The sequence below is a fragment of the Chiloscyllium plagiosum genome, unplaced genomic scaffold (assembly GCF_037043375.1).
Source record: "Chiloscyllium plagiosum isolate Xiang-an unplaced genomic scaffold, Cpla_swu_hap1 HiC_scaffold_33, whole genome shotgun sequence".
Classification (NCBI taxonomy): Eukaryota; Metazoa; Chordata; class Chondrichthyes; order Orectolobiformes; family Hemiscylliidae; genus Chiloscyllium; species Chiloscyllium plagiosum.
The window spans coordinates 27790669-27809754 of record NW_028270171.1 but is presented as its reverse complement, the minus strand read 5'-3'; the positions used below and the strand labels follow the sequence as shown (position 1 = coordinate 27809754).

Here is a 19086-nt window from a genome sequence, read left to right as displayed (position 1 = left end):
TAACCCCTCACTCATCCCCCTGTGCCCAGTGTAACCCCTCACCCATCCCCCGGTGCCCAGTGTAACTCCTCACCCATCCCCCGGTGCCCAGTGTAACCCCTCACCCATCCCCCCGTGCCCAGTGTAACCCCTCACCCATCCCCCAGTGCTCAGTGTAACCCCTCACCCATCCCCCGGTGCCCTGTGTAACCACTCACCCATCCCCCGGTGCCCAGTGTAACCCCTCACCCATTCCCCCGGTGCCCAGTGTAACCCATCCCCCGGTGCCCAGTGTAACACCTCACCCATCCCCCGGTGCCCTGTGTAACCCCTCACCCATCCCCCGGTGCCCAGTGTAACCCCTCACCCATCCCCCAGTGCCCAGTGTAACCCCTCACCCATCCCCCAGTGCCCTGTGTAACCCCTCACCCATCCCCCAGTGCCCAGTGTAACCCCTCACCCATCCCCCAGTGCCCAGTGTAACTCCTCACCCATCCCCCAGTGCCCAGTGTAACCCCTCACCCATCCCCCAGTGCCCAGTGTAACCCCTCACCCATCCCCCAGTGCCCAGTGTAACTCCTTACCCATCCCCCAGTGCCCAGTGTAACCCATCCCCCAGTGCCCAGTGTAACCCCTCACCCATCCCCCAGTGCCCAGTGTAACCCCTCACCCATCCCCCGGTGCCCAGTGTAACCCCTCACCCATCCCCCAGTGCCCAGTGTAACCCCTCACCCATCCCCCGGTGCCCAGTGTAACCCCTCACCCATCCCCCAGTGCCCAGTGTAATGTGTGAAAGGCCATTGGACTGTAACGTGCTGGGTATGGGGTTACTGCCAACGTTAACGTTTTCTTTCTCTCCAGGTTGTTTTCTGAATGAGGAAAACTTCTCGATGAAATGTCCCAAACACAAGGTAAGCCAGATTAGAGTCCTCTACATCATCATCACCATCATCATCGCTGTCAGGTGACAAAGGAATGGGGGAGTGTTGAATCTAAAATGATAACCTGCTCCCTTTGTCACCCACTGTCTAATCAGACCCTCGCTAAACACACAGCCTGGAGTTAGATCCAGAGTAAACCACTCTCTACTCTGTGAAATTGGAAATTAAGCTGCTTCTATCAAACACCCTCCCAGGACAGGGACAGCACAGAATTAGAAATAGAATAAAGCTACCTCTACTTTTTATCAAACTGAAAGTAATTCCCCCCCCAGGACAGTCCCCCCTTCAAGGACTCCCAGGACAGAGACAGGGCAGCGTTAGGTACAGGTGTGAATATTTCCTCTGCACACTCCCATTTCCCAGGCCTGTTTCCCAGTTAGTGCCACGTTGATGAGTTTTCTCCACCCAGCGCTGGATTGCAAAGAGCTCAGCCCCCTGGTGGAATGTTCCGGATGGTGAGTCAAGGACAGAGACTGTGACGGACACAAGTTTGACTGGGGAGGGGCTGCAGACATACAGATTTCTCTGATTTTATCTCACACACACTGACACCCTCTTACATACATGCACATAGCAAGACAGATGTGCACATTCTCAGACACACACACACTCAGACTCACACACACTCAGACACACACACACTCAGACACACACACTCATACACACACTCAGACACACACACACTCAGACACACACACACTCAGACACACACACTCATACACACACACTCAGACACACACACACTCAGACACACACACACACTCAGACACACACACTCACACACACACACGCCGACACACACACTCACATGCGGTCAAACACAGACACAGTCTCTCAGATGCACTTACACACTGTCTCTCAAACATGTATACACAGACACACGCACACACAAAGACCGAGAATCACAAACTGTCTCATACAGACACACACACTCAGATCAGCACGCACACACACTCAGATCAGCACGCACACACACTCAGATCAGCGCGCACACACTCAGATCAGCGCGCACATACTCAGATCAGCATGCACACACTCAGATCAGCGCGCACACACTCAGATCAGCATGCACACACTCAGATCAGCACGCATACACACTCAGATCAGCGCGCACACACTCAGATCAGCGTGCACACACTCAGATCAGCGCGCGGACACTCAGATCAGCACGCACACACTCAGATCAGCGCGCACACACACTCAGATCAGCGCGCACACACTCAGATCAGCGCGCACACATACTCAGATCAGCGCACACACACAGATCAGCGCGCACACATACTCAGATCAGCGCGCGCACACACTCAGATCAGCACACACAGATCAGCGCGCACAGACTCAGATCAGCGCGCACACACATCAGCACACACACAAAGATCAGCGTGCACACACTCAGATCAACGTGCTCACACACACTCAGATCAGCGCATGCACACACTCAGATCAACGTGCTCGCATACATTCAGATCAGTGTGCGCGCACACAGATCAGCGTGCGCACACACTCATCAGCTCGCACACGCAGATCAGCACACGCACACACTCAGATCAGCGCATGCACACACTCAGATCAATGTGCTCTCACACACTCAGATAAGCGTGCGCACACACAGATCAGCGTGCGCACACACTCATCAGCTCGCACACACGCAGATCAGCACACGCACACACACTCATATCAGCGCGCGCACACTCAGATCAGCGCACACACACAGATCAGCACGCGCACACTCAGATCTGCGCGCACACACAGATCTGCGCACACACACACAGATCAGCGCGCACACACAGACTCAGATCAGCGCGCACACACACAGATCAGCACACACAAAGATCCGCGTGCACACAGACTCAGATCAGCACATGCACACACTCAGATCAACGTGCGCACACACTCAGATCAGCACACACAGATCAGCGCGCACACAGATCAGCATGCACACACATTCAGATCAGCGCATGCACACACTCCGATCAACGTGCTCACACACACTCAGATCAGCGTGCGCGCACACAGATCAGCGTGCACACACACTCAGATCAACGTGCTCACACACTCAGATCAGCGTGCGCACACACTCATCAGCTCGCACACACGCAGATCAGCACACGCAAACACACTCAGATCAGCGTGCACACACTCAGATCAGCATGCACACACAGATCAGCGCGCACACACAGATCAGCACGCGCACAGATCAGCGTGCACACACAATTAGATCAGCGCATGCACACACTCAGATCAAAGTGCTCGCACACACACAAATCAGCGTGCGCACACATTCATCAGCTTGCACATGCAGATCAGCACACGCACACACACTCAGATCAGCGTGCACACACTCAGATCACCGCACACACAGAGATCAGCGCGCACACAGACTCAGATCAGCGTGCACACACACAGATCAGCACACACACACACAGATCAGCGCGCACACAGATCAGCGTGCACACACACTCAGATCAGTGCATGCACACACTCAGATCAATGTGCTCACACACACTCAGATCAGTGTACGCACACACTCAGATAAGCGTGCGCACAGTCATCAGCTCGCACACACGCAGATCAGCACAAAAACACACTCAGATCAGCACATGCACACACACAGATCAGCGCGCGCGCACACACTCAGAGCAGCGTGCACACGCACTCAGTTCAGCACGCACACTCAGATCAGCGTGCACACACACACTCAGATCAGCGCACACGCTCAGATCAGTGCACACACACACACACACTCAGATCAGCATGCGCACACACACAGATCAGCACGTACACACACTCAGATCAACATGCACACACAGATCAGCGTGCACACACACAGATCAGCGTGCTCACGCACACTCAGATCAGCGCGCACACACTCAGATCAGCGTGCACACACTCAGATCCGCGCGCGCACACTCAGATCAGTGTGCGCACACACAGATCAGCGCGCACACACAGCTCAGCACGCACACACACTCATCAGTGTGCGTACACACTAAGATCAGAGTGCACACACTCAGATCAGTGCGCGCACACATTCAGATCAGTGTGCGCACACACACAGATCAGCACACGCACACACCCAGATTAGCACGCGCACACACTCAGATCAGCGCGCGCACACAGATCAGTGCACGCACACACACTGATCAGCGCGCGCACACATACCAGCGCGCACATACACAAATCAGCGCACCCACACACTTAGATCAGCGCGCAAACACACACAGATCAGTGCACGCACACACAGATCAGCACACGCACACACAGAGCAGCGTGCACATACACAAATCAGCATTTTCACACGCAGATCAGTGCATCCACACACTCAGATCAGCGTGCATACAGATCAGCACGCGCACACAGATCAGCGTGCACACACACTCAGATCAGCACACGCACACACATAGATCTGCACGCACAGATCTGCACGCACACCCACATCAGCGTGCGCGCACACAGATCAGCGCGCGCACACAGATCAGTGCACGCACGCACACTGAACAGCGCGCGCACACAGATCAGCGCGCATACAGATCAGCGCGCACATACACAAATCAGCGCGCCCACACACACTCAGATCAGCGTGCGCACAAACAAATCAGCACACACACACAGATCAGTGGGCCGACACACACTCAGATCAGCATGCAGACAGATCAGCACGCACACACACAGATCAGCGTGCACACATACACAGATCAGCGCGCACACACACTTAGATCAGCGCGCACACACTCAGATCAGCGCGCAAACACACACAGATCAGTGCACGCACACACAGATCAGCGCACGCACACACTCAGATCAGCATGCACACACTCAGGTCAGCTCGCACACAGATCAGCGCGCGCGCACAGATCACCGCGCACACACAGATCAGCGTACACAGATCAGCGCACGCACACACTCAGATCAGCGCACGCACACACAGATCAGCACGCACATCCACAAATCAGCGCGCACACATCAGCACACACACACACTCAGATCAGCGCGTGCACACACAGATCAGCATGCACACACACAGATCAGTGCACCAACACACACACAGATCAATGTGCACACACAGATCAGCGCGCGTGCACAGATCAGCGCGCACACACTCAGATCAGCGCGCACACACACTGATCAGCGCGCGCACACAGATCAGCATGCACGCACTCAGATCAGCGCACACACACACACAGATCAGTGTGCACATACACAAATCAGCACGCACACACACTCAGATCAGCGTGCACACACATCAGCACGCACACTCAGATCAGCGTGCACACACACACTCAGATCAGCATGCACACACTCAGATCAGCACGCACACACACTGATCAGCGCGTGCACACAGATCAACATGCACACACTCACATCAGCATGCACACACAGATCAGCGCATGCACACACAAATCAGCGCGCACATACACAAATCAGCGTGTACACACACAGATCAGTGCACCCACACACACTCAGATCAGCGTGCATACAGATCAGCACGCACACACAGATCAGCGTGCACACACACTCAGATCAGCGCACACACACAGATCTGCATGCACACACAGATCAGCGTGCGCACACACTCAGATCAGCGCGCACACACACAGATCAACGTGCGCACACATTCAGATCAGCACGCACATACACAAATCACCGCGCCCACACACTCAGATCAGCACGCACACACAGATCAGTGCACCGACACACACAGATCAGCGCGCGGACACAGATCAGCACGTGCACAGATCAGCATGCACACACACACTGATCAGTGCGCACATACACAAATCAGCGCGCGCATACACAAATCAGCGCGCGCACATACACAGATCAGCGTACACACACAGATCAGCGTACGTACACATCAGCGCGTGCACAGATCAGCATGCACACACTCAGATCAGCACGCACACACAGATCAGCGCACGCGCACACAAATCAGCGCGCACATACACAAATCAGCATGTACACACACAGATCAGTGCGCCCACACACACTCAGATCAGCATGCATACAGATCAGCACGCACATACAGATCAGCGTGCACACACACACAGATCTGCACGCATACACAGATCAGCGTGCGCACACACTCAGATCAGCGCGCACACACACAGATCAACGTGCGCACACATTCAGATCAGCACGCACATACACAAATCAGCGCGGCCACACACTCAGATCAGCACGCGCACACAGATCAGTGCACCGACACACACAGATCAGCGCGCGGACACAGATCAGCACGTGCACAGATCAGCATGCACACACACACTAATCAGTGCGCACATACACAAATCAGCGCGCGCACATACACAGATCAGCGTACACACACACACAGATCAGTGCATGCACACACAGATCAGCACGCACACACAGATCAGCGCACGTACACAGCGCATGCACAGATCAGCATGCACACACACAAATCAGCGTGTGCACACACAGATCAGCACGCACACACAGATCAGCGCGCACATACACAAATCAGCGCGCGCGCACACAAATCAGCACGCACACACATCAGCGTGTATACAGATCAGCGTGCGCACACTCAGATCAGCGCGCACACACACAGATGTGTACACACTCAGATCGGCACGCACACACAGATCAGCATGCGCACACGCTCAGATCAGCACGCACACACAGATCAGTGCGCCCACACACACTCAGATCAGCGTGCATACAGATCAGCGTGCACACACACTCAGATCAGCGCGCACACACACAGATGTGTACACACACAGATCAGCGCCCGCGCACACAGATCAGCGCACGCTCAGATCAGCACGCACACACAGATCAGCGCGCCCACACACACTCAGATCAGCATGCACACACACACAGATCTGCACGCACTCAGATCAGCACGCACACACAGATCAGCACGCACACACACATCAGTGCACCCACACACACTCAGATCAGCGCACACCCACGAATCAGCATGCGCACACACTCAGGTCAGCACGCAAACCCACACACAGATCAGCACGCACATACACAAATCAGTGCGCACACACTCAGATCAGCACGCACACTCAGATCAGCGCGCACACACTCAGATCAACACACGAACCCACACTCAGATCAGCGCGCGCACACTCTCAGATCAGTGCGCACACACACACTCAGATCAGCACGCGCTCAGCGTGCGCACACAGATCAACGCACACACTCAGATCAGCACGCACTCAGCTCAGCACGCGCACACAGATCAGCGCGCACGCACACTCAGATCAGCACGCACACACTCAGATCAGCACGCACACAGTCAGATCTGCAGGCGCGCACACAGATCACATGCACACACACTCAGATCAGCACGCACGCACACACTCAGATCAGCACACGCGCACACACTCAGATCAGCGCGCGCGCACACTCAGATCAGCGTGTGCGCACACAGAGATCAGCGTGTGCGCACACACTCAGATCAGCATGCGCGCACACACTCAGATCAGCACACGCGCACACTCTCAGATCAGCGCGCGCACACAAACTCAGCTCAGCACATGCACACACACTCAGATCAGCACACGTGCACACACTCAGATCAGCGTGCACACACACTCAGATCAGCACGCACACACACAGATCAGCACATGTGCACACACAGATCAGCACGTGCATACACACTCAGCTCAGAGCGCACACACACAGATCAGCGTGCACGCACACACTCAGATCAGTGCGCACACACTCAGATCAGCATGCACACACAGATAAACGCGCACACACTCAGGTCAGCGCACGCACACACACTCAGATCAGCGTGCGCACACACTCAGATCAGCGTGCGCACACACTCAGATCAGCGTGCGCACACACATAGATCAGCGCGCGCACACTCAGATCAGCGTTTGCACACACAGATCAGCGCGAGCACCCACTCAGCTCAGCACGTGCACACACACTCAGATCAGCGTGCATGCACACACACAGATCAGCGCACACACACAGCTCAGCACATTCGCACACACAGATCAGCGCGCGCACACACAGATCAGCACACACACACTCAGCTCAGTGCACACACACACAGATCAGCGTGCACGCACACACTCAGATCAGTGCGCACACATTCAGATCAGCATGCGCACACACACTCAGATCAGCATGCACATACTCAGATCAGCACGCACACACTCAGATCAGCGCACACACACTCAGATCAGCACGCACACACACTCAGATCAGCACGCACACACACTCAGATCAGCATGCACACACACTCAGATCAGCACGCACACACACTCAGATCAGCACGCACACACACTCAGATCAGCACGCACACACACAGATCAGCATGCGCGCACACAGAGATAAGCGTGCACACTCTCAAATCAGCACCCACACACTCAGATAGCGCACACACACTCAGATCAGCACGCACACACACACAGATCAGCATGCGCGCACACAGAGATAAGCGTGCACACTCTCAAATCAGCACCTACACACTCAGATCAGTGCACACACACACAGATCAGCGTGCACGCACACACTCAGATCAGTGCGCACACATTCAGATCAGCATGCGCACACACACTCAGATCAGCACGCACACACTCAGATCAGCACGCACACACACTCAGATCAGCACGCACACACACTCAGATCAGCACGCACACACTCAGATCAGCACACACACACACCCAGATCAGCACGCACACACACCCAGATCAGCACGCACACACACTCAGATCAGCACGCACACACACTCAGATCAGCACGCACACACACTCAGATCAGCATGCACACACACTCAGATCAGCACGCACACACACTCAGATCAGCATGCACACACACTCAGATCAGCATGCACACACTCAGATCAGCGTTTGCACACACAGATCAGCGCGAGCACCCACTCAGCTCAGCATGTGCACACACACTCAGATCAGCGTGCATGCACACACACAGATCAGCGCACACACACAGCTCAGCACATTCGCACACACAGATCAGCGCGCGCACACACAGATCAGCACACACACACTCAGCTCAGTGCACACACACACAGATCAGCGTGCACGCACACACTCAGATCAGTGCACACACATTCAGATCAGCATGCGCACACACACTCAGATCAGCATGCACATACTCAGATCAGCACACACACTCAGATCAGCGCACACACTCAGATCAGCACGCACACACACTCAGATCAGCACGCACACACACTCAGATCAGCACGCACACACTCAGATCAGCACGCACACACACACAGATCAGCATGCGCGCACACAGAGATAAGCGTGCACACTCTCAAATCAGCACCCACACACTCAGATCAGCGCACACACACTCAGATCAGCACGCACACACACACAGATCAGCATGCGCGCACACAGAGATAAGCGTGCACACTCTCAAATCAGCACCCACACACTCAGATCAGTGCACACACACACAGATCAGCGTGCACGCACACACTCAGATCAGTGCACACACACACAGATCAGCGTGCACGCACACACTCAGATCAGTGCACACACATTCAGATCAGCATGCGCACACACACTCAGATCAGCACGCACACACTCAGATCAGCACGCACACACACTCAGATCAGCACGCACACACACTCAGATCAGCACGCACACACTCAGATCAGCACGCACACACACACAGATCAGCATGCGCGCACACAGAGATAAGCGTGCACACTCTCAAATCAGCACCCACACACTCAGATCAGCGCACACACACTCAGATCAGCACGCACACACACACAGATCAGCATGCGCGCACACAGAGATAAGCGTGCACACTCTCAAATCAGCACCCACACACTCAGATCAGTGCACACACACACAGATCAGCGTGCACGCACACACTCAGATCAGTGCACACACACACAGATCAGCGTGCACGCACACACTCAGATCAGTGCACACACATTCAGATCAGCATGCGCACACACACTCAGATCAGCACGCACACACTCAGATCAGCACGCACACACACTCAGATCAGCACGCACACACACACAGATCAGCACGCACACACTCAGATCAGCACACACACACACAGATCAGCACGCACACACACTCAGATCAGCACGCACACACACTCAGATCAGCACGCACACACACTCAGATCAGCATGCACACACACTCAGATCAGCACGCACACACACTCAGATCAGCATGCACACACACTCAGATCAGCATGCACACACTCAGATCAGCATGCGCGCACACAGAGATAAGCGTGCACACTCTCAAATCAGCACCCACACACTCAGATCAGCGCACACACACTCAGATCAGCGTGCGCACACACTCAAATCAGCACGCACACACACTCATATCAGCGTGCGCACACACTCAGATCAGCACGCACACACACTCAGATCAGTGCGCACACACAGATCAGTGCGCACACACAGATCAGCGCACACACTCAGATCAGCGCGCACACAGATCAGCATGCGCACACTCAGATCAGCATGCACACACTCAGATCAGCACGCACACACACTCAGATCAGCACGCACACACACTCAGATCAGCGCACACACACTCAGATCAGCACGCACACACACTCAGATCAGCACGCACACACACTCAGATCAGCATGCACACACACTCAGATCAGCACGCACAAACACTCAGATCAGCACGCACACACACTCAGATCAGCACGCACACACACTCAGATCAGCGCACACACTCAGATCAGCACGCACACACACTCAGATCAGCACGCACACACACTCAGATCAGCATGCACACACACTCAGATCAGCACGCACAAACACTCAGATCAGCACGCACACACACTCAGATCAGCACGCACACACACACAGATCAGCATGCGCGCACACAGAGATAAGCTTGCACACTCTCAAATCAGCATCCACACACTCAGATCAGTGCACACACACACAGATCAGCGTGCACGCACACACTCAGATCAGTGCACACACACACAGATCAGCGTGCACGCACACACTCAGATCAGTGCGCACACATTCAGATCAGGATGCGCACACACACACAGATCAGCACGCACACACACAGATCAGCATGCACACACACTCAGATCAGCACGCACACACTCAGATCAGCATGCACACACACTCAGATTAGCACGCACACACACTCAGATCAGCATGCACACACACTCAGATCAGCATGCACACACTCAGATCAGCACGCACACACACACAGATCAGCATGCGCGCACACAGAGATAAGCGTGCACACTCTCAAATCAGCACCCACACACTCAGATCAGCGCACACACACTCAGATCAGCGTGCGCACACACTCAAATCAGCACCCACACACACTCATATCAGCGTGCGCACACACTCAGATCAGCACGCACACACACAGATCAGTGCGCACACACAGATCAGTGCGCACACACAGATCAGCGCACACACTCAGATCAGCGCGCACACAGATCAGCACGCACACACACACACATATCAGCATGCGCACACTCAGATCAGCATGCACACACTCAGATCAGCACGCACACACACTCAGATCAGCGCACACACACTCAGATCAGCATGCACACACACTCAGATCAGCACGCACACACACTCAGATCAGCATGCACACATACTCAGATCAGCACGCACACACACTCAGATCAGCACGCACACACACACAGATCAGCATGCGCGCACACAGAGATAAGCGTGCACACTCTCAAATCAGCACCCACACATTCAGATCAGCGCACACACACTCAGATCAGCACGCACACACACACAGATCAGCATGCGCGCACAGAGATAAGCGTGCACACTCTCAAATCAGCACCCACACACTCAGATCAGTGCACACACACACAGATCAGCGTGCACGCACACACTCAGATCAGTGCACACACACACAGATCAGCGTGCACGCACACACTCAGATCAGCATGCGCACACACACTCAGATCAGCGCACACACACTCAGATCAGCACGCACACACACTCAGATCAGCACGCACACACTCAGATCAGCACGCACACACACTCAGATCAGCACGCACACACACTCAGATCAGCATGCACACACACTCAGATCAGCATGCACACACTCAGATCAGCACGCACACACACAGATCAGCATGCGCGCACACAGAGATAAGCGTGCACACTCTCAAATCAGCACCCACACACTCAGATCAGCGTGCACACACACTCAAATCAGCACCCACACACACTCAGATCAGTGCGCACACACAGATCAGTGCGCACACACAGATCAGCGCACACACTCAGATCAGCGCGCACACAGATCAGCACACACACACACACATATCAGCATGCGCACATACAGATCAGCGCGCACACAGTTCAGCACACGCAAACACACAGATCAGCGCACACACACACAGATCACATGCACGCCCACTCAGAGCAACGTGCACACACACGCAGATCAGTGTGCACACACACTCATATCAGCCCGCACACTCAGATCAGCGCGCACACACACTCAGATCAGCGCGCACACACACTCAGATCAGCGCGCGCACACACAGATCAGCGTGCGTGCATACATTCAGATCAGCGCGCACACACCCAGATCAGCGTACACACACACACAGATCAACGCGCACACACACTCAGATCAGCGTGCGCACACACACAGATCAGCCGCACACACAGATCGGCGCGCACACACTCAGTTCAGCGCACGCACACACTCAGATCAGTGTGCACACACACTCAGATCAGCATGTGCACACTCAGATCAGCATGCGCACACTCAGATCAGCATGCGCACACACACTCAGATCAGTGCACACACACCCAGATCAGCGTACACACACACATACTCAGATCAACGCGCAAACACACACTCAGACCAGCGTGTGCACACACACATCAGCGCGCGCACACACTCAGATCAGTGCGCACACACCCAGATCAGCGTGCACACACGCACTCAGATCAGCGCATGCACACACACTCAGATCAGTGTGCGCACACACAGATCATGCGCACACACTCAGATCAGCGTGTGCACACACTCAGATCAGCGTGCACACACTCAGATCAGCGTGCACAACACAGATCAACGCGCACACACACACTCAGATCAGCGTATGCACATACACATCAGCACGCACACACACAGATCAGCGCGCACACACAGATCAGCGCGCACACACACAGGTCAGCGCGCACACACACAGATCAGCGTGCACACCCATTCAGATCAGCGCACACACAGACTCTCAGATCAGCGTGCTCACATACACTCAGCTCAGCACGTGCACGCACACATAGATCAGCGTGCACACACACTCAGATCAGCGCGCACACAGATCAGCGCCCACACACAGATCAGCGCGTGCACACACAGAGCAGCACGCACACACTCAGATCAGAGCGCGTGCACACACAGATCAGTGTGCATGCACACACTCAGATCAGCACACGCGCACACACTCAGATCAGCGCGCGCGCACACTCAGATCAGCGTGTGCGCACACAGAGATCAGCGTGTGCGCACACACTCAGATCAGCACACGCGCACACTCTCAGATCAGCGCGCGCACACAAACTCAGCTCAGCACATGCACACACTCAGATCAGCACACATGCACACACTCAGATCAGCGTGCACACACACTCAGATCAGCACGCACACACACAGATCAGCACATGTGCACACACAGATCAGCACATGTGCACACACACTCAGCTCAGAGCGCACACACACAGATCAGCGTGCACGCACACACTCACATCAGTGCGCACACACTCAGATCAGCATGCACACACAGATAAACGCACACACACTCAGGTCAGCGCACGCACACACACTCAGATCAGTGTGCGCACACACTCAGATCAGCGTGCGCACACACTCAGATCAGCGTGCGCACACACATAGATCAGCGTTTGCACACACACATCAGCGCGAGCACCCACTCAGCTCAGCACGTGCACACACACTCAGATCAGCGTGCATGCACACACACAGATCAGCGCACACACACAGCTCAGCACATTCGCACACACAGATCAGCGCGCGCACACACAGATCAGCACACACACACTCAGCTCAGTGCACACACACACAGATCAACGCGCACACACACACTCAGATCAGCGTATGCACATACACATCAGCACGCACACACACAGATCAGCGCGCACACACAGATCAGCGCGCACACACACAGATCAGCGTGCACACCCATTCAGATCAGCGCACACACAGACTCTCAGATCAGCGTGCTCACATACACTCAGCTCAGCATGTGCACGCACACATAGATCAGCGTGCACACACACTCAGATCAGCGCACACACACAGATCAGCGCGTGCACACACAGAGCAGCACGCACACACTCAGATCAGAGCGCGTGCACACACAGATCAGTGTGCACGCACACTCAGATCAGCGCGCACACATTCAGATCAGCACGCTCAGACAGATCAGCACACGCACACATTCAGATCAGCACACATGCACACACTCAGATCAGCGCGCACACACTCAGATCAGCGCACGCACACACACTCAGATCAGCGTGCGCACACACATAGATCAGCGCGCACACACTCAGATCAGCGCACGCACACACACTCAGATCAGCGTGCGCACACACATAGATCAGCACACGCACACTCAGATCAGCATGTGCACACACAGATCAGCGCGAGCACCCACTCAGCTCAGCACGTGCACACACCTAGATCAGCGTGTGTGCACACACACAGATCAACGCACACACACTCAGCTCAGCACGTGCACACACACTCAGATCAGTGTGCGCACACACAGATCAGCGCACACACACACAGATCAGCACATGCACACACACACTCAGCTCAGTGCACACACACTCAGATCAGAGCGCACACACACACACAGATCAGCCGCACACACTCTGCTCAGCTCGCACACACAGATCAGCGCGCACACACTCAGTTCAGCGCATGCACACACTCAGATCAGCGTGCACACACACTCAGATCAGCATGTGCACACTCAGATCAGCATACGCACACACACTCAGATCAGTGCACACACACCCAGATCAGCGTACACACACACACACTCAGATCGACGCGCAAACACACACTCAGACCAGCGTGTGCACACACACATCAGCGCACACACACACTCAGCTCAGTGCGCACACACACTCAGATCAGCGCGCGTGCACACACTCAGATCAGGGCGCGCGCACACACTCAGATCAGTGCGCACACACCCATATCAGCATGCGCACACACTCAGATCAGCGTGTGCACACACTCAGATCAGCGTGCACACACACAGATCAGCGTACACACACACACTGAGATCAGCGTGCGCACACACACAGATCAACGCGCACACACACACTCAGATCAGCGTATGCACATACACATCAGCACGCACACACACAGATCAGCGCACACACACAGATCAGCGCGCACACACACAGATCAGCGTGCACACCCATTCAGATCAGCGCACACACAGACTCTCAGATCAGCGTGCTCACATACACTCAGCTCAGCATGTGCACGCACACATAGATCAGCGTGCACACACACTCAGATCAGCGCGCACACAGATCAGCGCACACACACAGATCAGCACGTGCACACACAGAGCAGCACGCACACACTCAGATCAGAGCGCGTGCACACACAGATCAGTGTGCACGCACACTCAGATCAGCGCGCACACATTCAGATCAGCACGCTCAGACAGATCAGCACACGCACACACTCAGATCAGCACACATGCACACACTCAGATCAGCGCGCACACACTCAGATCAGCGCACGCACACACACTCAGATCAGCGTGCGCACACACATAGATCAGCGCGCGCACACTCAGATCAGCATGTGCACACACAGATCAGCGCGAGCACCCACTCAGCTCAGCACGTGCACACACCTAGATCAGCGTGTGTGCACACACACAGATCAACGCACACACAGATCAGCACGCACACACACTCAGATCAGCACGTGCACACACACTCAGATCAGTGTGTGCGCACACACAGATCAGCGCACACACACACAGATCAGCACATGCACACACACACACACTCAGCTCAGTGCACACACACTCAGATCAGAGCGCACACACACAGATCAGCGTACACACACACACAGATCAGCCGCACACACTCTGCTCAGCTCGCACACACAGATCAGCGCGCACACACTCAGTTCAGCGCATGCACACACTCAGATCAGCGTGCACACACACTCAGATCAGCATGTGCACACTCAGATCAGCATACGCACACACACTCAGATCAGTGCACACACACCCAGATCAGCGTACACACACACACACTCAGATCGACGCGCAAATACACACTCAGACCAGCGTGTGCACACACACATCAGCGCACACACACACTCAGCTCAGTGCGCACACACACTCAGATCAGCGCGCGTGCACACACTCAGATCAGGGCGCGCGCACACACTCAGATCAGTGCGCACACACCCAGATCAGCATGCGCACACACTCAGATCAGCGTGTGCACACACTCAGATCAGCGTGCACACACACAGATCAGCGTACACACACACACTGAGATCAGCGTGCGCACACACACAGATCAACGCGCACACACACACTCAGATCAGCGTATGCACATACACATCAGCACGCACACACACAGATCAGCGCGCACACACACAGATCAGCGTGCACACACATTCAGATCAGCGCACACACACACACTCAGATCAGCGTGCGCACACACACAGATCAGCCGCACACACTCTGCTCAGCTCGCACACACAGATCAGCGCGCACACACTCAGTTCAGCGCATGCACACACTCAGATCAGCGTGCACACACACTCAGATCAGCATGTGCACACTCAGATCAGCATACGCACACACACTCAGATCAGTGCACACACACCCAGATCAGCGTACACACACACACACTCAGATCGACGCGCAAACACACACTCAGACCAGCGTGTGCACACACACATCAGCGCACACACACACTCAGCTCAGTGCGCACACACACTCAGATCAGCGCGCGTGCACACACTCAGATCAGGGCGCGCGCACACACTCAGATCAGTGCGCACACACCCAGATCAGCATGCACACACACTCAGATCAGCGTGTGCACACACTCAGATCAGCGTGCACACACACAGATCAGCGTACACACACACACTGAGATCAGCGTGCGCACACACACAGATCAACGCGCACACACACACTCAGATCAGCGTATGCACATACACATCAGCACGCACACACACAGATCAGCGCGCACACACACAGATCAGCGTGCACACACATTCAGATCAGCGCACACACACACACTCAGATCAGCGTGCGCACACACACAGATCAGCCGCACACACTCTGCTCAGCTCGCACACACAGATCAGCGCGCACACACTCAGTTCAGCGCATGCACACACTCAGATCAGCGTGCACACACACTCAGATCAGCATGTGCACACTCAGATCAGCATACGCACACACACTCAGATCAGTGCACACACACCCAGATCAGCGTACACACACACACACTCAGATCGACGCGCAAACACACACTCAGACCAGCGTGTGCACACACACATCAGCGCACACACACACTCAGCTCAGTGCGCACACACACTCAGATCAGCGCGCGTGCACACACTCAGATCAGGGCGCGCGCACACACTCAGATCAGTGCGCACACACCCAGATCAGCGTGCACACACACTCAGATCAGCGTGTGCACACACTCAGATCAGCGTGCACACACACAGATCAGCGTACACACACACACTGAGATCAGCGTGCGCACATACACAGATCAACGCGCACACACACACTCAGATCAGCGTATGCACATACACATCAGCACGCACACACACAGATCAGCGCGCACACACACAGATCAGCGTGCACACATTCAGATCAGCGCACACACACACACTCAGATCAGCGTGCGCACACACACAGATCAGCCGCACACACTCTGCTCAGCTCGCACACACAGATCAGCGCGCACACACTCAGTTCAGCGCACGCACACACTCAGATCAGCGTGCACACACACTCAGATCAGCACGCACACACTCAGTTCAGCGCACGCACACACTCAGATCAGCGTGCACACACACTCAGATCAGCATGTGCACACTCAGATCAGCATACGCACACACACTCAGATCAGTGCACACACACCCAGATCAGCGCACGCACACACACTCAGATCAGCGTGCGCACACACATAGATCAGCGCGCGCACACTCAGATCAGCATGTGCACACACAGATCAGCGCGAGCACCCACTCAGCTCAGCACGTGCACACACCTAGATCAGCGTGTGTGCACACACACAGATCAACGCACACACAGATCAGCATGCACACACACTCAGATCAGCACGTGCACACACACTCAGATCAGTGTGTGCGCACACACAGATCAGCGCACACACACACAGATCAGCACATGCACACACACACACACTCAGCTCAGTGCACACACACTCAGATCAGAGCGCACACACACAGATCAGCGTACACACACACACAGATCAGCCGCACACACTCTGCTCAGCTCGCACACACAGATCAGCGCGCACACACTCAGTTCAGCGCATGCACACACTCAGATCAGCGTGCACACACACTCAGATCAGCATGTGCACACTCAGATCAGCATACGCACACACACTCAGATCAGTGCACACACACCCAGATCAGCGTACACACACACACACTCAGATCGACGCGCAAATACACACTCAGACCAGCGTGTGCACACACACATCAGCGCACACACACTCAGCTCAGTGCGCACACACACTCAGATCAGCGCGCGTGCACACACTCAGATCAGGGCGCGCGCACACACTCAGATCAGTGCGCACACACCCAGATCAGCATGCGCACACACTCAGATCAGCGTGTGCACACACTCAGATCAGCGTGCACACACACAGATCAGCGTACACACACACACTGAGATCAGCGTGCGCACACACACAGATCAACGTGCACACACACACTCAGATCAGCGTATGCACATACACATCAGCACGCACACACACAGATCAGCGCGCACACACACAGATCAGCGTGCACACACATTCAGATCAGCGCACACACACACACTCAGATCAGCGTGCGCACACACACAGATCAGCCGCACACACTCTGCTCAGCTCGCACACACAGATCAGCGCGCACACACTCAGTTC

The 19086-nt window shown here is 55.0% G+C and overlaps 1 long non-coding RNA gene across 1 annotated transcript in view; it reads left to right on the top strand.

Moving 5' to 3' along the window:
- The window catches only part of LOC148141456 (uncharacterized), a 41826-nt gene that overhangs the window by 8288 nt on the left and 14452 nt on the right, over positions 1-19086 (top strand). The window contains exon 2 of the long non-coding RNA XR_015752580.1: positions 841-890. This is a non-coding gene — a long non-coding RNA (uncharacterized LOC148141456). The remainder of the gene's footprint in view (positions 1-840; positions 891-19086) is intronic.